Source organism: Primulina eburnea, chromosome 2 (assembly GCF_022965805.1).
Source record: "Primulina eburnea isolate SZY01 chromosome 2, ASM2296580v1, whole genome shotgun sequence".
In the NCBI taxonomy this organism is placed as follows: Eukaryota; Viridiplantae; Streptophyta; class Magnoliopsida; order Lamiales; family Gesneriaceae; genus Primulina; species Primulina eburnea.
Window position 1 is genome coordinate 19,891,666 of NC_133102.1, and position 25,412 is coordinate 19,917,077.

Genomic DNA, 25,412 nt, shown 5'->3' on the forward strand with positions numbered 1-25,412 from the left:
TATGTTTCTCACACCCCCAACTAGCTTATTGCTAGTCTCTAGCAATTTAAGCGTTAATAGCAACACAAAACATATTGATTAATTTAAATAGAATTGTAATCGTAACTATCCAAGTGTTTAAATTAAAGTTGAAAATTGTCAAAGTTATATCAAGATCATCGTAATTATAATTTATGAAATAATCCGAACTGATCAATTAAAAGCTTATTTTCAGTTAATTAATTGTACACGGCCTTCAGAAATTCTTAATAAGAGTCTCAACTTCATATCCTCACATGTTAATAAATTTTTCAATTCATGAGAACAATTTCTCTCTTGGAGTTGGAATACAGATAAATGCTCAGGAAAATGGTTTACAGAATTCAGACAGACAAACGAGTCAGATTAATCAAAAGATAGGAAATACATTTATTCCAAATGTAGTTATTCTTATTATATATTTATTTTTTCCTGATCTTTTTTTTTTCATAACATCATAGAGTCAAACTATGTATATGCTCCATGACCACATATTTATTTAATTTGTACAATATATTTCTCTCTTTCTATTTTTTTTTCTTTTTTTACGAAATATAATTGGGTCGTAGCATGTAACTTTAAAATTACATAGATCTTCCACCTTTTTTTTTCTCGAGAAATATATATTTTTTTTCCTTCAAAATAAGAACTCAAGATTTAAACAATAGATTGTCTCTCTCATGATCAATAAAGGCTCGAAAGCTGTTTTCTCAATCCTCTTCACTCACTCACAAAATATGTGTGTGTTTAAAACTCTTCAAACATGTAATACATTTTCAAATTTAAACTCTTCAAACATGTAATGTGTGATATTTTTCAAAAATTACTAAGATACAAGCAATAAACATGGTTTTATTTTAATACAATTTTTGTCAATTTTTTTTATTCTCCCCCCAATCAGAATATGACATTGTTCCTAATGTCAAAATAACTATTAATAAAGATTACATAATGAAAGAGATATCACCTAGAATTTATTGAAGATAAGAAAGTGACAAAAACTGAAACGAATCCACGACTTTTGAATCAATGATCTAACCTTCTTTTTGAAACGTCTGCTTATTCGTTTTCTTAAAAAGTACTAGAAATTTTTTTTAAACCCTCAAACATTCGATTTATACATTCACACACACAAAATTCTTTTGCACCATTTTTAAAATAAAACATCCAACTAGCACTTGAAAATCCAAAGGGAATAGTCAAACATGAAATCGTAAATCATTTTACCAAACCTAAAAAGCAATAAATGTGAAAAGTGTAGCCCATACTAAACCTCTCAAAATCTCTCAAAAAGCATAAATAAAATTTCGTAAAAATCTTTAACTTAAAATCATAAACTTAAATGCGGAAATAGAAGCGCTGGTCATCGGGTTATGTGCACCGACAGTCCAGCAAGTCACTCGTCAAGACCTCCAACCTCATAGTTATTTATATCACCTGCATCATACACACCTAGTGAGTCTAAAGACTCAACACGTTCTATCATTGATAATAAGTAATACAGTTAACATATAACGGTTAAAAATACTTGTACTTAAAATATCATTTTCTTAATAATGCATAAACTTTAAACTTAAACATTTTAAAAACATAACCATGCCACATAACGTAATCATATTCATATCAATATTCATATCCATATTCATATTCATGTTCATGTTTGTTGAATTTAGATCGTTGATTGTGACTTTAGTGTTCATACACTTGTTGGACGATGGATCCATCTACATGTAACCACAATACTGGGCGACGGGGGACACCAGCAATACTCTCACTGGTCAATTGGGCCCTGGTCTTACGTATTAACATATCATCATATACATATACATATCCGTAACCAAGGAAACACGATCGTCGGGCTCCCACTGGGACCATAATGTTAGAGTAGGTGCACGTCGAGCCAAGTGTTGGCCGAGTGTTCACAATGAAACTCTATGTATAAGCAATCTTTATTTTAATAATATTTGAAATTATTGTTTTGGCACATCTTTATCTGTGTACCCATGCTAGTTGCATAGATAAAGCCCTTGAATATACAAATAGTAGAAAGAATATGAGATACTCATATGATGAGTATCATGAAACTCATATTTGGAATACTGTATATTCTAAACAGTTCCTAGTCGATTCAGCCGCCGCTAAGAAGGATATAGGCCGCTCGAGTTCGAGACTAGTATCTGCGATGTGAGTACCATGTTTCATTGGTAGGGGACATTGTGATGTCCGAGCATGCAGATAGGTGCTCCTGGTAGAGTGCACTGAACAACCTTCCATAAAGGACTTTCCAAGTGGTTCTCACTTATCGAGTGGAAAAGTCCTAGTTTATGGTTGTACACCACTTGGTTCTCACTTATCAAGAGGTTGATAGGTATAATCTCTAAAACACACTATGAATGTTTTTGTGTTTTATTGTATATGCTACATCCTAGTACATGTGGTGTTCAAATTTATTTTTATAAATTTCGGTTTTCATGTGAAGATAACATTTTTGAACTTCCGTTGCGCATTTGAACATCCTAAAATCGATCCCTTTCACATAACCCTCACGAAATTTCCAACATATCATCGTAATAATCACAATCACTTCCCGTCATTCAACATGTTATCACTACTCAATAAAAATCATGCATATACGTATAGTTTTTATTTTGAAACCAAGCATACAACATATGTTTTAAATGTCCAATTTAAATCATAAAAATCATAGACATTTAAAAAACATAATTTAACATATAAAAATTCATAAACATGTTACATAATTATATTAGCACTAGGTAGGGACACCTCAATTCTTGAGATGTCTTACCCAGATTAATAGATTAATATATGAGTATTTATATTGTTTTTATAGAATAATTATTTATGTGTTTATATTTGTACAAGTTTTATTTAACAATGTAATTTCAAAAACTATATGTATTATGAGTACATCAATTTTTTACTTTCCACTATAACAATATTCATACATTTAATATTTTAAATCAAGGAATCATGTTTAGAAATCAAGAAAGAAACATTAAACCGTCAGACCTAAAGAAGCCCGAGCGAACTAAACAAACATTTAAACATAACAAATTGATATAGTGATGCTGCTTATGAGTAGATGCGTACAAGTAGATATAAAATCTCGATAGGGGATAAAACAGTGTGCTGAATGCAAATATTTCATTTAAATAGTGGAATAAATAGCACCTCATTTTATGTACATCAATAAAACTTAAAAATACTGACCAACCAAAAACGAAGCAACTCTAAGGAATAAGGACAACAAAAGGGAAATATGTCAAGATATCAGAAACCCATAGCAAGGGCAAGGTAAAAGCAAACAGAAGAATGTTAAAGCGAGCAAAAAAAAAAAAAAACCGAGGCAAAAACAATTTTCGTTAAATTGAGTAATGCATTAAGAAAGTCAATTTTTTTGTTTCAATGAGTGATTGTTGATACAAAATGAGCTTGTATATGAGAACGAGTGCAAAGGAAGGAAAAAAATAGATACTTCACTTCCTAGAAACAATCCATTAAACATCTAGTATAATTCGGTAAAGAGAGTATTTTCAGGAAAATGAGTTTTTTCAAGATTTTATTCAACTGTGCCATCAACTTCACAAGGCCTTTTCCTATAAATAATGTCACTGCTAACAAAAAATTGTCAAAGAAAGAACACTGAAGATCACAAACGTTTTAGAAGAAGGAATAATGTGAGCGCCGCCACTGGGGAAACTTTCATTGTGATTTTCTTGATTTTTTTCATAGCCCCAGATCCAGTTCCAAAACTTAATAAATTTGCCTTGATTGTTCTTCTCCTCAAATACAACTGTGGTGCCTCCCAATAACATTCTGTGAAAAAGTAGCTGCCATCACCACCAGCTTGAAATGAGATACTCTCATCAAGAAAAAGGCCTCTTGTGTATTTTGACCATAAGGTTCAATAATTCAGAAAGTATATTGATATTAATGTCTGGAAAAAGTGCCTAACAAACAACACACCAGGTCACGATGTTCAAATATTCTTATTGGATCAACTTGTTTCATGAATTGCCCTTAAAAATAGAGATTAGAGATGTTACATAAAATATTTGAGACCACGTAAATATCTAAGCTTCACAATTCTTGGGAACTGTTGTTTTCACTACAATGATGAAGAAGAATCTATTCAGCTTTCTTGAAGAAAATTTAACGAAGCCATCAGTACCAAGGACTTGAAAACATGGACTCAGATGTCAAAATGTAAAGAGAAAACCAGAGTAGGATGTCAGAGTACTTGGACCATACTCGGTTATATTCTTGGTGGACACTAAATTGGAAAATGGATTGCTACAGTCAAAGTCTGATATCCGTTCTATGGAAAAACGCTACCCAATCAGCTAAACACCAGAGTATCAGTAGAAACTATATTTACGTAATATTAAGTTCGTTTTACAATGTGAGAAATAATGGGTTCGACGGTTTTCCCTCATCAAGATTAATTCACTTCTTATAATAAGCTCATTTGTTGAAATATACCTAAATACCACCACCACCACAGCTGCAATTTAAAATTTTAATAGCCAAATTTCAACAAGTATGAGGAGAAGCGCACAAGAATTCGTAAAGACCAGTTCACATATTAACTAACCACAATAACTAAAGAACAAAATAATCTTTAAGGTGAATAAGAACGGTCGGACAGAAAATATTTGAAAGAACTTACATGAATATGAAGATTGCGGAAAAAAATTCTGGTTAAGGAAGGAGGGAGGGATAGTGAATAAATGAAAGCAAATAGGGGCGGAGCTCGTTCTTGCTCACATTTCTTGATGTTAATAGAACCCCGGGTACCAAAAACGTCAAGAGTGGCTTTTTTATTTTTCCTGTGACCGTATTTGGCGGATAACACACCAAGCAAACTTTTTTTGTGGGGATTTGGTCGGTGAAATGGTGGGAAGCCGAAAAGAAAGACTCCAAAACAAAAGAAGACAAGAGGAGAACGGAGAGGGAAGAAGGAGACGAACCCTCACTGTAAACTACAGTTCGGTGTTGTGGTGGAGAGAACAGCCCATCCCACGTGCTATTGTCCCTGGTATTGTTGCGTTACCAGGCCAACGGATTAAAATACAAATTTAATGACACCTGGTATGTCATAAAGTTGTTTACTTAGATGTATTCTTCGATGAAGTAAGAAATCCATCAAAGCCTTTCAATGCAATCCCAAGAATGTTGGTTTATTGCAAATAGCTTGGTCTCTGGTTCGTATACCTAAGAGCAACACCCACAATACTTGGATTGAAAAACAATTAAATAAATGCTCCAAAAAAAGAAAAGAAAACGAGTACATAAACAGAGAAATCCCATCTAAACCTTAAATTTCATCCCAAAAAAAACCAACACACCTAGAACAAATAAAATTTCGGTAATTAATTCAAATTATTTCCAGCATTAACGCACCCCACCAAATTCGATATAAATAAACTGGAGGATACAATTTGGAACTAACCATTACTACTAAAAAAGCATTCCATTTTTTCATAAAGTAAACATCTTATTGTTAGAGTAGGTGCCCGGCAAGCCAACTTGTGGCTCGGACTTTATTGACTCTAATGTAAAACAATCTTTATTTTAATAATATTTTACGATTTTATTCGATTATGGCATTATACTTTATCTGTATACCCATGCAAGCTGCATAGATAAAGTCCTTGAATATACAATAGGTACCATGAGGTCTGCGACTCCACGTAAGATCATGAAACTCATTAGGAAGAGTACCGTATATTCTAAACAGGTTCCTAGTCGAATCAGCCGCCTAAAACAAGGATAAAGGTCGCTCGAGCTCGAGACTAGCATCTGTGATGTAAACACCATGTTTCATTGGTAAGGGCATGGAGATGTCCATTCACACAGATGGGTGATCATATGATGATGCACTGAACAACCCTCCCTCGGACTGTCCAAGTGGTTCTCACTTATCGAGTGGAATAGTCCGAAGTTATGGTTGTACACCATTAGTCCTTTGACCCGGGACAATGTAGGGGCTATACGTACTAGCATGCACTTTGATCCGTTTACCGACTCCATTGAGGGTCATCAGGTGGCGAGGTTGGGTGCAGTTTCGAAATACGTAGGAGCAAATGCATTGTAGTCGGGGATTCACCGTTCGCCTACGGGTGAAGATATCCTATGTGATCTAATGAGTTAATAGTGCAAGGAGTCTCTGGCCAGAGCAAGAAATGTGCTTTAGGGAAAGGTGTTTTCCTAGTTGCACATACCATGCCACTATTAATACTCAAAGATAAATCGCATTGTTATCGAATTCATATGCAACTCTCGATGTACCAATGGTTGCAGATTCGATCGGGATATATGTGTTGAAGGGACCGTACTGTACGCTAACCATGACTAAAGGTTCTTGCAGGCACTATCAGTGATACCTAGGGGACCATGGGGCGATGCTACTAGACGCTCTTACCATGATCCGATGGCTGCAATCAGAAATGAGTTCTGACATTCTTGATCAAGGAGTTGATGAAAAGAATGGGGTTAACTAGGGTAAACCCGAATAAGAATAAATGTTATTCTGAATCACATGGAGATGTGAACCCACGGCTAGCTGTATCCCTGAACCATTGAGGGTCACACAAGTATCAGATTCTGTGTTCCCGTTGAGATAGTCGAATTTCAAGGAGTTGGAATTTGGCGACTATAGTTTAATGGAGATCAAACATGAAGCTTATAAAAGAGTTTATGAGCCGATTCCATAGGATGGAAGAAGTGGAAGTTAGCATTATTGCTAAATAAGGAAGGAGAGTTCAACTGCCTGTTTTGTGAAGGAGTTCACTAAAACTGGCAGCTGCCAAATATAGTAACTGCCATATATGGTAAGTTCTAAATTTGGTAAATGAAAATTTTGATCTTCGAAATTTTCGATTTTCATTATATGAACAAGACTTGTATCCTTGGTACATCGGCGCTCTCGGATCGTCGATCAGGATTATAATGAGTTCGGAATCAATTTTTTAGTGAATTTGGAATTTACTAATTAAATGATTGTGCAAGTAGTGGTGACTACTAACATGCACAAATTCTCATAAATATTCTAGAGGAGTCTAGAATTAAATTAACTAATGAGTTAATTTATAAATTAAATAATAGTTATTTAATTTAATATAATATACATGTATATATATTTTATATGGTGATATAAAATATGTGTATATAATATTATTATATCATGTATTATTAAATGTTAATAAATACATTATATATTAATTATATGAGAGTTTAAATATAATGAAATTATTAGAGTCCTTGTGGGAGAGAGACTGCTAATTAGATTAGGAGTCTCATTCTATAAATACACAATTAGGGCTCCTTGTTAGATGATGAATTTTTGCACGCAAAGCAAACAAAATTCTCCTCCCTTGATAAAAGACTCTCGGCCATATTGAGTCAAAAATCAAATTGAGTCTTGTGATTTATTTTTGATTAATGACTTAATTATCTTGGTTAATGATTGATTAAAAATCAATTATTAAAATTCATGATGATGGATCATGGAACTCTCGGCCAAGAAAGAAAATTTTGGTGAAAATTTTGGCCACTTTTTATCTTCTACCGCGACGCCGCTTCGTATCCGAATTTTAGAAATTCGGAGATTACAGTCTCAACGCACAAATCGTTTGTGATTTCTAGTGCAATCCAAGCGAGGAATATAGCTTTTGATCGTGGACCTAATTAGGCTATCAAAGGAGAAGAGCCGTTCGTAGGGATCTACAAGAAGGGCTATATCCGCCTCAAACCGGAATAGTTTGGAGTCCAGCGTTTAGAACGCAAAGGTATAAATTCTAAACACCCTATGAATGATTTGAACACACGACGCCCAAGAACAAAATTTTAAAACTTCCGCTGCGTCTTGGGTGCGAGAATACGATGTCCCAACAGTGGTATCAGAGCCAGGTTATTCTCAATCGTGTGTTTTAATTAAATTGCGTTGAGTTTATTATTTCTAACCGCGTAAGAATTTTTATGAAAAACGCCCCTAAAATTATTTTTGAAAAAAACTGTTTTTGAAAAAAAAAAAATAAAATAAAAAATACTGTTCACGGTGAACAGTACCCGCGGGCAGCGTGAACAGTATCCGAAAATTACTGTTCACGGGCAGCGGTACTGTTCACGGGCAGCGTGAACAGTACCAAGGGCAGCCCAGTTTCAGGTCCGGGGCGATTTTCTGATTTTTTAAATTTTGGGTTAAATTGATATTTTATGAAAATACGGACGATTTTACCCATACAATAATTTTTATAAAATCGATTTCTTACGAAATAAATAATTGAAATATGATTTTAATTATTTATGGTAAAAAGTGTTTTACAAGAAATTTAATTATTTGAAATTAAATAAAAGTGTTTATTTAATTTGATAATTATGGCGGTTAGTGATAATTTACGAGATACACGATTTATTGATAATATGTGATATTATCGGATTTATATAATATATGATATTATATGTTAAAAGGATGATCGAGAGCCATGACCAATTTGCTAGGTGTATGTTAGGTTTTTACATGTTGTAATTTTTAATTATTTGATAATTATAAAGTGGGCTTGGTTTATGGCCCGTTCCCACCCCTGAAATTTGTATCCCTATGTGCCATGGAAATTTAATGTAAATATTAGATTTAGTGGGAGATCAAGATTTGAAGACGGTGGGCCCGAGATCCTCTAAAAAGAGTTTTGAAGATCGAAGACATGTAAATTTTGGAAGCTTATGTAATAGTTGCATTTGCATCCCTGCATTTCCCTAGGCTATGGACATGGATCCGTATGTGGCTCGTACGGATCAATTAGCTCTCGGTTATCGATCATCCTTTATTATTATTTTTGATGTATGTGATATATTATAAATAATCAGTATGTGCGTTATTATTAATATAATGACAAGAGTTGCATGAATCCGGCAATCATACACACAATCATGGCACGAGTTTTTAAAATTAATGATGAGACAAATTTTTAAAATTAAAATCCCTCATTTTGGATGAGATCCAAAATTTAAATCAAGCCCATTAAAAGGATAATTAAAAGAAAGTTTAATAATTCCTTGCCTTCCATCAACGGTGGTTGCATGATGAACGCTACCCGCGGTCAGTGTCTGACTCATATTATTGGGGAGGCCTGGACGCCGGAAAGCTGTGACTTCCACTGACATATTTGATGTGAACTACGTGGAACTCCCTTGACTTCGGCTCATATTATTGGGGGATCTCATGGCGACCGTCCACTAAGGTTCAACATTGATTGGCCGGGCTCGACACGTGAAGAGAAAGGGGATCATATTATTGGACCCTCCTCAAACGTGAGGCAAAATTACGTAAGGGTTGCAAGGAGTTGCAATTGGGCTCTACCTTTTGGAAGTTATGATTGGCTGATATTATTCGGGATCATAATCTCGCAATTGGGCCTTGCGTACTCACTAAGGAAATTGGATTTCCCGTTTGTCATCAGAGGGTGGTGAAAATGTCAAAATAGTGGGAGGCGATTCGTAAAAACAAAAGTCCATATTTTACGTCTTACAAAATATTTTAAAATAGTCGGCAACGTTTATTCTGTTTCCATATCAGTATATTTACGATTTCGTCATGTAATCCATTTCTATCATTAAAACAAGCTAACCGAACACTAATTTTCAAGATTGGCTGAGAAAATTGTTCTAAATTCGGAGAGAATAGTATACACACTAATGTCAGTCTTGCTGAACTGACATAGCATGCAAGATGGTAGGACCATAGTATGCAAGTTAAAGTGTTATATGCTCGCGCCTATGTCAAATGAACTGTAAAGACAGTTTGAGGAAATATTGAATGCTGCTGACATTCGAATAACACATGCAAGAGTTGCATGGTGCATGAAACTCGCATAATGATGCACACTACTTTCAAAGAGCTCATGACCACACGTATGCAAGATGGGGCTCTTGCCCATGAGCATGGTGTAAGTATGATTGGGCCTATTGAGAAGGTGGTGGGCCTGGAATTTGACATGGCCTATTAATTTAGAACGTTTATATTTCACTGCTTGAAGCAAAGACATAAGAAATTATCTAGGCCAGAAATGTTTTGGCAATGATAAGTGAATGTCCAAGTAAACACGATTTTCAACAACGATAAACAAAAGAAAACAAGATAGTCTAAACCAAGCACATTTGTGACACGTTAGGCTAGGACATATTTCTCAAAGAAGAATCCACAAGCTAGTGGGAGAGGACATGTTTGACTCGTCAGACATAAACTCTCTAAGAGACATGTGAGTCCTGTCTGAAAGGAAAAATGACCAAAGCCCATTTCCTAGGGAAAGTGGAACGTGCACATGATCTATTGGATTTGATCCATACAGATGTGTGTGGCCCGCTAAGTGTTAGGACAAGATTTGGCCATTCCTACTTCGTTACCTTTACCGATGACCATTCGAGGTTTGGGTATGTGTATTTGATGAATACAAGTCTGAAGCCTTTGAAAAGTTCAAAGAATACAGATCAGAAGTAGAGAAACAATTAGGAAAGAGTATTAAAATACTACGATTAGATCGAGGTGGAGAGTACTTGAGTACTAAGTTTCAAGACTACCTTAACGAGAATAGGATTCTCTCACAGTGAACTCCGCCTGCCAAACCCCAGTTGAGTGGTGTGTCAAAACGTCGTAACCGGACATTGATGGACATGGTCCGATCTATGATGGGATTCACTGAGTTGCCGCCATCCTTTAAGGGATATGCGCTTGAAACAGCGGCAAGGTTGTTGAATCAAGTCCACACAAAGACAGTGAATAAAACTCCATATGAGATATGGATGAGAAATATTCTTTCTTAATAATATGGGGATGCCCTGCTTACGTGAAGTAGGCAGTGGGAGACAAATTGGATAGTAGAGCCAATTTGTGCTACTTTGTGGAATATCCAAAAAACTCTGTTGGATATTACTTCTATTTATCCTAGTGAAACAAAGTGGTTTTTTTCAAGGAATGTCACCTTCTTAGAGAAGGAGTTTCTATTAGATAGAAAAGGCATGATGATAGAACTCGATCAAATTCGAGAACCACCCGTGACACAAATAGCATAACCCACACCCCAACAGCCAATAAAAGAAACATAAGCTCTTAGAAGATCCGAAAGGATCTCAAAGGCCGCCTAAAAGGTTGAGCCTGCTTCTTGAAGAGGGCCAAGGTGAGCCCATTCTTGGATGTGATCCAAGAAATTTCAAGGAAGCATTGTCTGATGCCGATTCATCTAGATGGCTTGAAGCCATGCAGTCCGAGATGGACTCCATGTATTCGAACCAAGTATGGTCCTTAGTAGATCCACCTGAGGGAATTGTTCCCATAGGATGCAAATGGATTTACAACAGAGAACTTGGAACGGATGAGAAGGTGGTGACCTTCAAAGCTAGATTGGTAGCAAAAGGATATACTCAAAGACAATGTGTTGACTATGAGGAAACCTTTTCTCCAATCGCGATGTTCAAGTCCATTAGGATACTGTTAGCCATAACAGCATAGTATGACTATGAAATATGGCAGATTGATGTGAAAACAGCGTTCCTTAATGGAAATATTAAGGAAGAGATTTACATGTCTCAACCTGAAGGATTCACATCAGAAGGAAGTGAGCATAATGTATGCAAACTTCAGAGATCCATTTATGGACTCAAACAGGCATCGAAGAGCTGGGACCCTCTGATTTGACAACACTATCAAAGAGTTTGATTTTGTCAAAAATCCCGAGGAACCTTGTGTATACAAGAAAGTTAGTGGGAGTGTAGTGACATTCCTAGTACTTTATGTTGATGACATACTACTCATTGGGAATGATGTAGGGATGTTGCACACAACTAAAGTATGGTTAGATAGTAAGTTCTCCATGAAGGATATGGGTGATGCATCATATGTATTAGGAATACAGATCTATGGGGATAGATCAAAGAGAATGCTAGGGCTCACCCAATCCACATATATCGATACCATACTGAGGAGATTCTCTATGGAAGAGTCCATGAGAGGATATCTCCCAATGACTCATGGTGTGAATCTATCAAAGCCTATGCGCCCTAAGACTAATGAAGAGATAGAAACCATGAGCCGCATTCCATATGCGTCTGCCATAGGCAGTATTATGTATGGTATGATATCTACTCGACCTGATGTGGCATATGCATTGAGTATTGCAAGCCGATATCAATCGAATCCCGGTCCACTGCATTAGAAAGCAGTGAAGGACATTCTTAAGTACTTGGGAAGAACTAAGAATTTGTTCTTGGTATACGGGAGTGGAGAACTAAAATTGGAATGCTACACTGATTCTAGCTTCCAATCAGATGTGGATGATTTGAAATCAACCTCTTAACTTGTATTCAAGCTCAATGGTGGTGCTGTCTCTTGGAAGAGTTCCAAGCAAGACACCACAACGGATTCAACCACTGAGGCCGAATACATAGCTGCATCGGATGTGGCAAAGGAGGGTGTTTGGATGAGGAATTTCATCCAAGAGTTGGGTGTCATTCCTCAAACAGTTGATCCAGTCCCGGTCTACTGTGACAACACCGGTGCCGTAGCGCAAGCAAAGGAACCGAGGTCTCATCAGTGATCCAAACATATACTGAGGCAAGTTCCACATAATCCAGGAGATTGTGGGAAGAGGAGACATATCGGTAGAGAGAGTATCTTCCGCAGATAACGTTACTGATCCACTAACGAAGCCCCTGCCAGGACCATTGTTTGAGTAGCATCGCGAAGCAATGAGTCTAAGATCTATGGGTAGTTGGCTATAGGGCAAGTGGGAGATTGTTAGAGTAGGTGCCCGGCAAGCCAACTTGTGGCTCGGACTTTATTGACTCTAATGTAAAACAATCTTTATTTTAATAATATTTTACGATTTTATTCGATTATGGCATTATACTTTATCTGTATACCCATGCAAGCTGCATAGATAAAGTCCTTGAATATACAATAGGTACCATGAGGTCTGCGACTCCACGTAAGATCATGAAACTCATTAGGAAGAGTACCGTATATTCTAAACAGGTTCCTAGTCGAATCAGCCGCCTAAAACAAGGATAAAGGTCGCTCGAGCTCGAGACTAGCATCTGTGATGTAAACACCATGTTTCATTGGTAAGGGCATGGAGATGTCCATTCACACAGATGGGTGATCATATGATGATGCACTGAACAACCCTCCCTCGGACTGTCCAAGTGGTTCTCACTTATCGAGTGGAATAGTCCGAAGTTATGGTTGTACACCATTAGTCCTTTGACCCGGGACAATGTAGGGGCTATACGTACTAGCATGCACTTTGATCCGTTTACCGACTCCATTGAGGGTCATCAGGTGGCGAGGTTGGGTGTAGTTTCGAAATACGTAGGAGCAAATGCATTGTAGTCGGGGATTCACCGTTCGCCTACGGGTGAAGATATCCTATGTGATTTGATGAGTTAATAGTGCAAGGAGTCTCTGGCCAGAGCAAGAAATGTGCTTTAGGGAAAGGTTTTTTCCTAGTTGCACATACCATGCCACTATTAATACTCAAAGATAAATCGCATCGTTATCGAATTCATATTCAACTCTCGATGTACCAATGGTTGCAGATTCGATCGGGATATATGTGTTGAAGGGACCGTACTAGTACGCTAACCATGACTAAAGGTTCTTGCAGGCACTATCAGTGATACCTAGGGGACCATGGAGCGATGCTACTAGACGCTCTTACCATGATCCGATGGGTGCAATCAGAAATGAGTTCTGACATTCTTGATCAAGGAGTTGATGAAAAGAATGGGGTTAACTAGGGTAAACCCGAATAAGAATAAATGTTATTCTGAATCACATGGAGATGTGAACCCACGGCTAGCTGTATCCCTGAACCATTGAGGGTCACACAAGTATCAGATTCTGTGTTCCCGTTGAGATAGTCGAATTTCAAGGAGTTGGAATTTGGCGACTATAGTTTGATGGAGATCAAACATGAAGCTTATAAAAGAGTTTATGAGCCGATTCCATAGGATGGAAGAAGTGGAAGTTAGCATTATTGCTAAATAAGGAAGGAGAGTGCAACTGCCTGTTTTATGAAGGAGTTCACTAAAACTGGCAGCTGCCAAATATAGTAACTGTCATATATGGTAAGTTCTAAATTTGGTAAATGAAAATTTTGATCTTCGAAATTTTCGATTTTCATTATATGAACAAGACTTGTATCCTTGGTACATCGGCGCTCTCGGATCGTCGATCAGGATTATAATGAGTTCGGAATCAATTTTTTAGTGAATTTGGAATTTACTAATTAAATGATTGTGCCAGTAGTGGTGACTACTAACATGCACAAATTCTAATAAATATTCTAGAGGAGTCTAGAATTAAATTAACTAATGAGTTAATTTATAAATTAAATAATAGTTATTTAATTTAATATAATATACATGTATATATATTTTATATGGTGATATAAAATATGTGTATATAATATTATTATATCATATATTATTAAATGTTAATAAATACATTATATATTAATTATATGAGAGTTTAAATATAATGAAATTATTAGAGTCCTTGTGGGAGAGAGACTCCTAATTAGATTAGGAGTCTCATTCTATAAATACACAATTAGGGCTCCTTGTTAGATGATGAATTTTTGCACGCAAAGCAAACAAAATTCTCCTCCCTTGATAAAAGACTCTCGGCCATATTGAGTCAAAAATCAAATTGAGTCTTGTGATTTATTTTTGATTAATGACTTAATTATCTTGGTTAATGATTGATTAAAAATCAATTATTAAAATTCATGATGATGGATCATGGAACTCTCGGCCAAGAAAGAAAATTTTGGTGAATTTGGCCACTTTTTATCTTCTACCGCGACGACGCTTCGTATCCGAATTTTAGAAATTCGAAGATTACAGTCTCAACGCACAAATCGTTTGTGATTTCTAGTGCAATCCAAGCGAGGAATATAGCTTTTGATCGTGGACCTAATTAGGCTATCAAAGGAGAAGAGCCGTTCGTAGGGATCTACAAGAAGGGCTATATCCGCCTCAAACCGGAATAGTTTGGAGTCCAGCGTTTAGAACGCAAAGGTATAAATTCTAAACACCCTATGAATGATTTGAACACACGACGCCCAAGAACAAAATTTTAAAACTTCCGCTGCGTCTTGGGTTCGAGAATACGATGTCCCAACACTAACCATTACTACTAAAAAAGCATTCCATTTTTTCATAAAGTAAACATCTTTAAATATTTGACAAACCCATAATTGATAAAACTGAAGCAAGATTAGCTTTTTTTTTAAAGCAAGAAGATAAGTACCATATAGGAAGAAACTTACCCCGAACAGCGTCAAAAGCCGAGCGGTGGAGAGAAGAAAGCCGAAACCCCGAGCAAAAGCAGAAGGTGGCGCAGCAGCAGTGGAGTGGAAAAAGCGGAAACCCCAAGCAGAAGCAAGAGAAAAGCAAACCCGAGAAGCAAAGAACGGAGTAGACACACTTTGTTGCCGGCTCTTCTCTGTTGCGGTGGAGAGAACCAAGGCTTCAAAACGAAGGAAGTAGAGGAAAACGAAGAGGGAAGAAGGAAACAAATCGACACTGTAACCTGTAACCCACATGTGTGTGTTGTGGTGAGAAGAGCCCATCCCACGTGCTGATGGCCCTTGTATGTGATGTGGTGGAGGAACATGCTCATGACACGTGTAATGGGAGCAACCGGAACTTGCAACAAACTGGCCAAAAACACATTATTCCCTCTTTTAGATATGTAGATATAAAACAGCAAATAGGGCACTGCCATGACGTTTATTAATTTTTAGGTGTAAAAAGACCGTTTTATCCCTGGACGTAAAATTTCACGTTTTTAAAATTTTTCTTAATTCCATTGACTCTAACATGTCTCAAATAATTATTTAAGTTTACATGAATTTTCTCATATTTTTATTTAGCTTAATTCGATGACTTATAAATTAATCTTTAAATATGACGTATTACAGCGTTTTAATCCCGAATTAAACCAAACATTAATAGAAAATTCCCAAATTAAAAACTTAGACTTATAATAATTATTTAAGCTTATTTATTATTTTTCATAATTTTATGAAGCTTAACTAGGCGTTTCAATTAATTTGTTAATTAACATTTCGTACGGCGATTAAATCCCGAATAAATCCAAAGCTCAATATTTTGATCCCAAATTTTTAACATAGCCTTTTTATGATTTATTCTACCCTTCCATGTCATAAAACACACCCGTGGACCCATGGATTCAATTTTAGCCTGTTAAATTTTCGTTTTTGACACCTTATGGAACACACCGAGCCATCTCCTAATTTACCCGAGCCACGCCCGAGCCACCTTGAGCCAAAACTTATCCAACCCATCTAGGGACCCTCTTGACCAAGGCCCAGCCCAAAAAACCAGCCCTGGTCAGACCAAAAACCTCCTCGAACGTGACCCATGTTCTGTACATGTGTGTGAGTGTGCTTCCTTGCATGTCTAGGACTCCTAACCAAACTAGGACTCTCCCAGCCGAGCCACCACCGAGCCCACCAGTCCCTAACCTTCCCTGACCACGCCCAGGCCATAGCGAGACCAACCCAAGCTCCAAAACCGAAGCCATATCTCAGCAGTTTGTCATGGCCGAGAAAACCCACATGCACATGGACTCCTGTTTACACTTTTACGACTCTAGCCGACCAAGCCACCACTGAATCAACATGTTGTGCACTTACCTAGGACCCCAAAGAATCATCCTAGCCCAGCCCTAGCCCCTTGGTCAATCCCATTAATCCCCTGCAACCTGCGCAACCCTGCGCTGAAGAAATCTGCATTCCTAGGTGGGAGTCCTAGCAAGCTAGGACTCCTTCTCAGCCCATGACTCGAGTCCTAGCGTGGCTAGGACTCTACCCCTGACCCATAACAGACCCTAGCCATGCCCTGGCCCCAACCGCACCCAAGCTAGACCAACATCACATGAAAACCGAACCATAGGATCACTTTATGTCAAGTTTTGGTTCCAGCTGAATTTCAATTGGCTTGCAGCGTTTGTGTGTGTTTTAGGACTCTATAAATCATTTAAACCATGCTTAATCATAGCCTATATCATGGCAGCCCTTAAACATTACAAACACATGTTTTGGTAAACAAAACCCAAGTTTTAAAACCCATTGACATGCAACTTCGAAAATAATCACCATGGTTCTTAATTTTTCATTTAAAATATGCAATAAATCATAATATGGTGTGATGATGAGTAAAAGGAGAATATGACGTGCCTTTGCATTTTAAACGCAAGATTATTTGTCGACGATTTGCGAAGAACGAACAAGAATCTTGGCTGGAATTCTCTTTGAAGCTTGCTCTCTTCAAATTGTGGAGGTGAGTGCCGTGTGTTTGATGTTGTAATGCCCAAAGTTTGATATAATATGACAGTAGTTGTGATGGTTCTTGGCTTTACGTTATGGTAATGATGTTATAGAATGGAATAGATAATGGATGGGTAGAATCAATGGTGGAATTTGAGCTAAATAGGTAATGGAAGTGCATAAATGGTATGAAAAATGTGGCAGTAGTTGTGGTTTTTAACAAAATGTTTTGTATATTGATCCAATTGATGTGAGGCCACTTTCATTAGAAATATAAGACATAAGGCTATAACTTTCCTGTTTTGAGTTTGGTTCAAATTTTTAGGGAAGATGAGCCAAAAGCGCCCCGAAGTGTGTCGTGCGTATCGTCGTTCCTACAATGACACATGTTGGGAGATTGAGCATACCTTTTTACTCAGACCTCGAAATTACCTGAAATTTGGGGAGATTCAAGAAAAGACATAGGGCTACAACTTTCTAGTTTACCACTTTCGCAAATTCTGAAGTTAAAATGCGTTTTGGACAGCATACGGCGCGCCCTGCGCCAGAACCCGTGCTATGGCGCGCCCATTGCTGAAATTTGGGTGTTTGGGCAGTATGGTGCGCGCCCCTGCGCCAAAACACGCGCCATGGCGCCCAGAATTGTACAAAAACGTGTTTTGAGGTTTGGATGGTATATATTAGATTGGGGAATGATTTTTGTATCATTTCTTCTCATCCTCATTTCTCTCCATCGGTTAGAAGCTAGGGTTCTTCCATTTTTCTTCTTTCCTTCCTATCATCTCTTGATTTATTCCTTCAATCCAAATTGGTATCTTCATCTACGCTAATAGAAAGATCAAGAATCATCACCAAGTTCCAAGACTAGTGTAAGGTCCGAGAAATTTATTATGTTAATCTGAAATGATTTGACGATGATTATTATAATTTATTGGTGATAATTAATATGATTATAGACGGAACAGATTGGACCGGAAAAGACAAGAAAATACACCAAATAAATGAGAAGGGCCGAAACTATGGCGCACATGCGCGACTGAAGGCGCGCATATGCGCGAATAAGAGAGTGCGAGGTCGAACATCTCGCGCATATGCGCGAGAAGCGTCGCGCATACGCGCGAGAAGATATGCAGCAGATGCCGGGCCGAAGCTCCGGCGCATATGCGCGGCCTTGTGCGCGCATATGCGCGCGGCATGCATTTTGAAAAATCGCCACTTGTTCTCTTGGAATGCACGAGAGATATATAAATATATATATATATATATATATATATATATATATATATATATATTATATATATATATATACATGCAAAAACTAATCTTCAGAAGAAAGAAAGAATCGAGATGAGACTTTGAAGAATTTTCAATTTATTGATCGTAGATTAGATTTGTGAAAGATCCGTCTATCAGAATTAAAATCCGACTTCGGTACTGTGTTCCTATCAACGCAGGCTTCATCTGGACGTAAATTTTGTTACGTTTAGACATGTTTTGAATTTATGATATTGCCAGAATTGAATATGATTCAGATATGGTGTTTCTGCTACCGTAGACATTATAGAATTGAAGTCAGATTAAAGAACAGATTGTTTATGTATTTGTTATGATTTTCAGAGTTGATTTGACTGAGATTTTATATCAGATTCGTATTGTTATTGAGATTATCATTTGTATCAGTATTGATTTCGAAGTCTGGTATTATATTTGTGATGTTTAGATTGACGGGGTTGTCGAGACAGTATTGTTATGCCGTCGAAACATCAGTTATTTTAGATTGTTCAGATTTAGATATGAATTCGATGATATTACGATATCGTTGGTATAATCAGATTGTATTTGGTTCAGATATTGATCAGATTATGTACTGAGTTGAGTATTGATCAGAACAGATTGTGTATTGAGTTATTCACTGATACAGCGTATTCGATATTGTCTTTTCAGATTGGTATGGACAGAGTTGAATACAGATCATCATCTTCATCAGATCGGGATGACAAAGGTATAATTCATGTGATATCTGGGAAGATATAACTCAAATCAGATCTCGTTTGAGTTTCCCAATAAAATCACATACTAGACTATTATTTATGTTTTGATAAGATTGTTTATAGATTTGTTTATAGAACTTGTATACAAATCTTGCTATGCTTTGTTTACAAATCTTGTGGCATTGCATTAGAATGATTATGTTTGTTTACAGATTGTGTATTCATGCATTAAGATAGGACAGTCTGGAGATCAGGCAGACTTCTAGATGTTCGGCGATATCTCAGCTTAGGGGAAGATCACCGCCCCTATTGTAGATGCGGATACAGATCAGGCCGAAGTCTAGGAATAAGACGTACATCACCTCGATTGGTAGGGTAGGTGACAGCCAGTGACGTCTTATTCACAACGGGATCCCTAGAGTTATAGATCGAGTCAAGTCTAGACATGATTTGATTAGAACTGCATGCTTATATGGATGTGGCTCCTAGATCGTGGGACCCATCATTACTGCTTTCAGTTGGGTTAGCATGTTTTATGATTAAGATTGTTTATGTGCATGTTTATCTGATTTGAGTTACATGTTTAGTTAGATTAGATTTCATAGATGATGAAATCTATTACTATTGCTTTTAATTTATTCATGACAGCATGTTTCATGAATCATTATGTGTATATGCATGTTTACCATGTTTTATACTAGGATTTGTTCTCACCGGAGTTATCCGGCTGTTGTCTTGTTTTGTATGTGTGCATGACAACAGGTGGGGCTGGATCAGGGTCGAGATGACGATGAGAGAAGACGAGTTAGCGTGGTGATTCCGGACTTGTAGCAGATTTTGTTTATTACTTGAATTTAGTAGTTGAACCTTAGACTTAGGTTGTACAGTATTGTACTTTTCTACTGAACTGTAGTTTTTATACAGAGATGTATATTGTTTAGATTCCATTACCTTCCGCAGTTACATTTTAAAAAGAGAAATTTTTAGACCCTGTTTTATCTTAATTGATAATTAAATCCCAAAGATGATTAATGTAACGTCCCGAAAATTTAAAAGTCCACGCGAACCACATGCTTGCAATTATTAAATTCTCTTGTATTTTGATTATATGTTTTAATTGCATTAATTAATTATGTGGTGCATAATTGCATGTTTAAAATATATTTTTCTACATTGTTGCATTAAAATGTAATTTTTAAGGAGATTCAAGTGACGATCGAGGAACGGGGACCGAGGGCTAAAATGTAAAAGATTTTTATTAAATAGTTATTCTTAATTATTTAAAATGCGGTCGATGTTTTTAAGTAAATTTTGAAAGTATCGGGTTGTGAGGTGAATTTATAAGTCGGAACGTAATTTTTATCGGTATTGGCTTTTTAAATAAAATTCGAGCTTTCGAGCATCCCGGATATTAAATTCACATTTTTATTTAAAAGAAAACTTTACTATTATTTTATTTAAAATCTAAGTAATTTAATTGGGCTTTAATTTATGGCTTAATAGGCCTAAGCCTATTTAGAAAAATTAAACTAGTATTTAAAGTGTAAATTGCCACAATTCTAGAATCATCCATCGGCTACTCTCTTTATTTTTTTTTAAACTCTCTCAAGCTCCAACACACACACACACACGGCACTTTTTTCTGGAAATAAGAAAACCAAGGGCAGCAGCCGTGAGTTGGAGGGATTTTCGTGCGGTTCTTGCCTCGTCGTTTCCTCCGTTCTTCGTCGTCGTCGAATATCCGAGCGTTAATAACGCAAAGGCACACCCTAATCTCCCTTGCTCATCCATTACATCATACTATGTTTGAATTTATTATGCATGAACATCATGTTAAAATTTTTAAGAAAAACCGAATTTTCAACGCATGAAGGGTTCGAATTCATGACTTGTTTGATACAATAAATTGTTTTTAAGTTGTATAAGGGGCTGCCATGAATTAGGATGTTATAGGGCATGTTTTACATGAATTTAAGGGCCTAGAATCATGCACAATATGCTGCACGCACACAAGAACAAAAGCTGGAAAAAAAACCGTGGGATTTATTTGGAAAGGGGTCGTGAGCACTTGGCTTGGGTGGGTGTTTTCAGTTTTCGGTTTGGGGTCGGGCTAGTTGTCCATCAGGGTCCTAAGGTGATGGGCATGGGTCGGGCCAGGGGCTAGGTTGGTGTAGTTCGCTGCTGGCTCGTGCAGAAATGGTGAGCGTGAGGCAGAAAGTGAGGCGCGCAGGTGGTCTTCCTGATGCAGATGAGTTATGCGTGGGTCCAGTGTCTGGGCTGGTATGGGGTGGGTTTAGGCGTGGCCTAGGGTCAGTAAGGGTCATGGGTCCTCAATGGTTAAGGGCTGGAAGAGTTCTAAGGCAACTAGGAGTCCTAATGCCACTAAGACACTCACGTACACACACCTACAGCACATGGTTTGAGTTTCCAGCAAGCTTTTGGAGGGTTTAAAGGGCTAGTTAGGGGCTTGGGCTTGGTCAGTAGGGGATTTTAACATGTGGGGCACGTTTTGGTTCGATATGGTTCGGGGGTAACTCGATAAAATTAAGAGATGGCTCGGGGTCGAAGTTTAGGTGTCAATTTGAGTTCTAAAACGAAGAAAAATTGGAAAACGGCTCACGGGGGTTGAGTCGTGATCCATAAGGGCAAAAATAATATAAAAAGACTAAATCTAGAATTTAGGAATTTTATATTAACGTTTGGTATTTTTCGGTATTAAAACACCGTTAAAACAATTAAGGAAAGATAATTGAAAAAGTCTAAGTTGTAAGCCAAATAAAATTACGAAAAAAAATTCATATAAGCTTAAATAATTATTTGGGGCATTTAGAGTCGTCAAATCAAGAAAAAAGTCGAATTCGTAAAAAGTCGAGTCCAGGGGTAAAACGGTCTTTTTACACCTAGAAATTAGTAAAGGTCATGGCAGTGCCTGAAATGCTATTTTATGATATTATGATTATGTTTAAAATGTTTATGTTCACGATTAAATTATGATTTTAAATGTCTATTTGTTATTTATGACTGAGAGAAGACATTTAAAATACATGTTGCATGCTTGGTTTCAAAAATGAAAAATGTAATGATATTCATGATTTTTCTAAGTGATGCGAATGAAAAATGTTGAAGGATGTGAAGTGATTGTGACTAATTCGTTAATGTTGGCGACGTCGTGAGGGTTGTGGTCCCAGTGGGAGCCCGACGATCGTGTTTCCATCATTTCGAATATGTGGTAACGGATATGTGGTAACGGTTTTGTGGTAACGGAAGAATGGGAATATCGTGAGGGGAGAAGGCCCCAGAGGGAGCCCATGTATGGGAAAAGGCCCCAGAGGGAGCCCTGACGATCGTATTTCTATTCGATCATGATAGGCCAAGGCTCAGTTGACCGGTGAGAGTGTCGCTGATGTCCCCGCCGCCCAGTACTGTGGTTATATGTAGATGGATCCATCGTCATGTCATGTCATGTTGAGGAAAGTCACAATTAACGATCTGAATTCAACTAAAGAAAAAGGAAAAATGTTTATGATCATGAAAAATGTTTATGTCATGTCATGTTGAGGAAAAAGGAAAAAGGTTAAGGTTTATGAAATGCATCATGTAAATATTTATGAAAATGTTTATGTTTAAAGTTTTATGCATCATGAAAATGTTTACGAAAATGTTTATGTTTATGCATCTTCATGAAACGATATTTTAAGTACAAGTATTTTTCACCGTTATATGTTTGACTGTATTACGTATTACTCGTTATAAAGATTATGGTGTGTTGAGTCTTTATAGACTCACTAGGTGTGATGGATGTAGGTGGTTCTGAGGGAGGACTTGACGGGTGATACTACTGGACTGAAGGTGCACACAACCCGAGGACCAGCGCTTCTACTATTCCGCATTATGACTTTTGACTCATGTTTTATGATTAAGGATTTTTAAGATTATTTACTTATGTTTTTTGAGAGATTTTTGAGAGGTTTTGTATGGGCTATACTTTTCAAATTATTGCTTTTTAGGTTGGTAAAATGTTAGACGATTTTATGCTTTAAAATATTTTCCTTTGGATTTTTTTAAATGGCAATTGGATGTTTATTTTTAAAATGATGTCAAAAATATTTTATTGTTCGGCCGATGCTAAGTGAGGTTAAAAAAAAAAAATATTCTAGTACTTTTAAAGCAATAAAAAAGGATAGGACGTTTCAATTAATAAGACAGATCAGCGTCCGGGTCCCCACAACAGGTGGTATCAGAGCCTTAGGTTCCAGAGTTGAAGGTTCCTTTAGCGATAGATCCTTTAGATTGAGATAGTCAGAGCTGATAGATCTTTTAGACTGAGATAGTGGAGAATGAGCGGGGTAGATTGGATTTTCGTTCCTTGCATGTGATTGCTAGCATGAGATTTATTTCAATGTTGACTACATTGTGTGTGCTAGCATGATTTATCGCTTTCCCTATTACATGTTGTTTGTTATCTGAGTTGATTGCAGCATGTAAGGATTAAGCCTGAATCAGAACCGAGTCTCGGTCAGAGGTATATGATCAGAGGAGGGCTGAGACAGAATATATAGATTGTATATTGATTTGTTTGATATTCAGATATACCGCCTCGGAGATTTCCAGAAAGGGGTAGTACTTCGTCTGAACAGCTAGATGCATCAGAAGCTCAGCTAGAAGAAAAGATGAAAGAGTTTGAGTTATTACAGCCGCCGACCCTGAGTGGTACCGAGACATCTGAAGACTGTCAGAACTGGTTTGATGATATAGAAATCTTGTTTGATTTACTTGATTGTACAGATGAACAGAGGGTTAAAATTGTGCCTTACCAGTTACGAGAAGTCACCAGGAGTTGGTGGATTTCAAGTAGAAGAATGTGGGCAGAGAAAGGTACAATGATTTCGTGGGGAATATTCAGAACTGAATTCTATCGAAGATTTTTCTCAGCGTCGTACAGAGAGGACAAGAAAGCAGAGTTTGAGAATTTGAGCCAAGGGCAGTTGAATATTGATGAATATACCGCCAAATTCTCTACTCTACTGCACTTTGCTCCTCAGATGGCTGGAAATGATGAAGCTATAGTTAATCAGTTCATCAGAGGGTTGAACTCGGAGGTAGTTGCATTTATGAATTTGCAACGACCTTACCATTTTGCTGACATCCTGAGTAGAGCGAAGAAAGCTGAGGCAAGTCTAATTAGACAATTGACAAGGTTGTGTGTGAAGCAACCCCAGACACAGCAATCCCCTCTCCGATATGATCACGGCAGTACGAGTGGGAAGCAAGATTTGCTGAAAGCCCGCAAGAAGCCATTCAAGAAGTTAGGGGGTGATTCCTCGAGTTCCAGTAGTTCTAGTCCGAGCTATACTGGAGTGTATTGCAGGAGTTGCGGAGGGAGACATTCCACCGAGCAGTGCCAGGGAGTGGCTGGTAGATGCAATAATTGTGGACAGCCGGGACACTTTGCTAAAGTCTGTCCCCAGAAGCGTTCCCGAAGATTGTAGGGAACAAAGTTCAAAAGAAAACACAGATCTAGAATTCACAACAGGTACTATTCTTTATAATTAGATTGCATATGTATTGATATATACTAATGCATTCCTTAAGATTATCCTTGAATGAATTGCATGGAGATATGCATTATCTGTTGGGTCTGTACGACTGTAATGTTTATGTACTTGTGTTGCTGATTTGATTGCATTATTGATAATAGTATGCTAAACAAGTACAGAACTCGAGTATAAGATTCAGACCAGATATGGTTGATGAGTAGAGATTTCACAGTAAGGATTCTAGATTTCGAATTCCTTTGATATCTGTGTGGGCTATGACTCGATTGATACAGAAAGGAACAGATAGTATTCTTATGTATTCAGTAGATCTACTGAAATCGAGCCTAGCATTGGCAGATCTACCAATGGTGTATGAGTGGGCTGATATTTGCCTAGATAAGATTTCAGATTTGTTTTATATCCGACAGATAGATTTTAGAATTGAATTCAGGTCAGATATTGATTGTTAATTTAGAATTCAGTACAGAATGACA

General features: G+C 37.2%; 1 long non-coding RNA gene across 2 annotated transcripts; it reads right to left on the reverse strand.

Annotated features, from left to right (window-relative positions):
- Positions 1–3,550: 3,550 nt before the first annotated feature.
- On the reverse strand, positions 3,551–15,721 carry LOC140824622 (uncharacterized). Of its 2 annotated transcripts, XR_012116402.1 has the most exons (3): positions 15,366–15,721; positions 4,086–5,253; positions 3,551–3,855 (listed from the first exon to the last, which is right to left on the reverse strand). It is a non-coding gene; the product is annotated as an uncharacterized lncRNA (long non-coding RNA). The 2 variants fall into 2 exon arrangements; XR_012116401.1 differs by lacking the exon at positions 15,366–15,721 and having other exon boundaries at positions 4,086–5,486.
- Between the last annotated feature and the right edge of the window lie 9,691 nt (positions 15,722–25,412).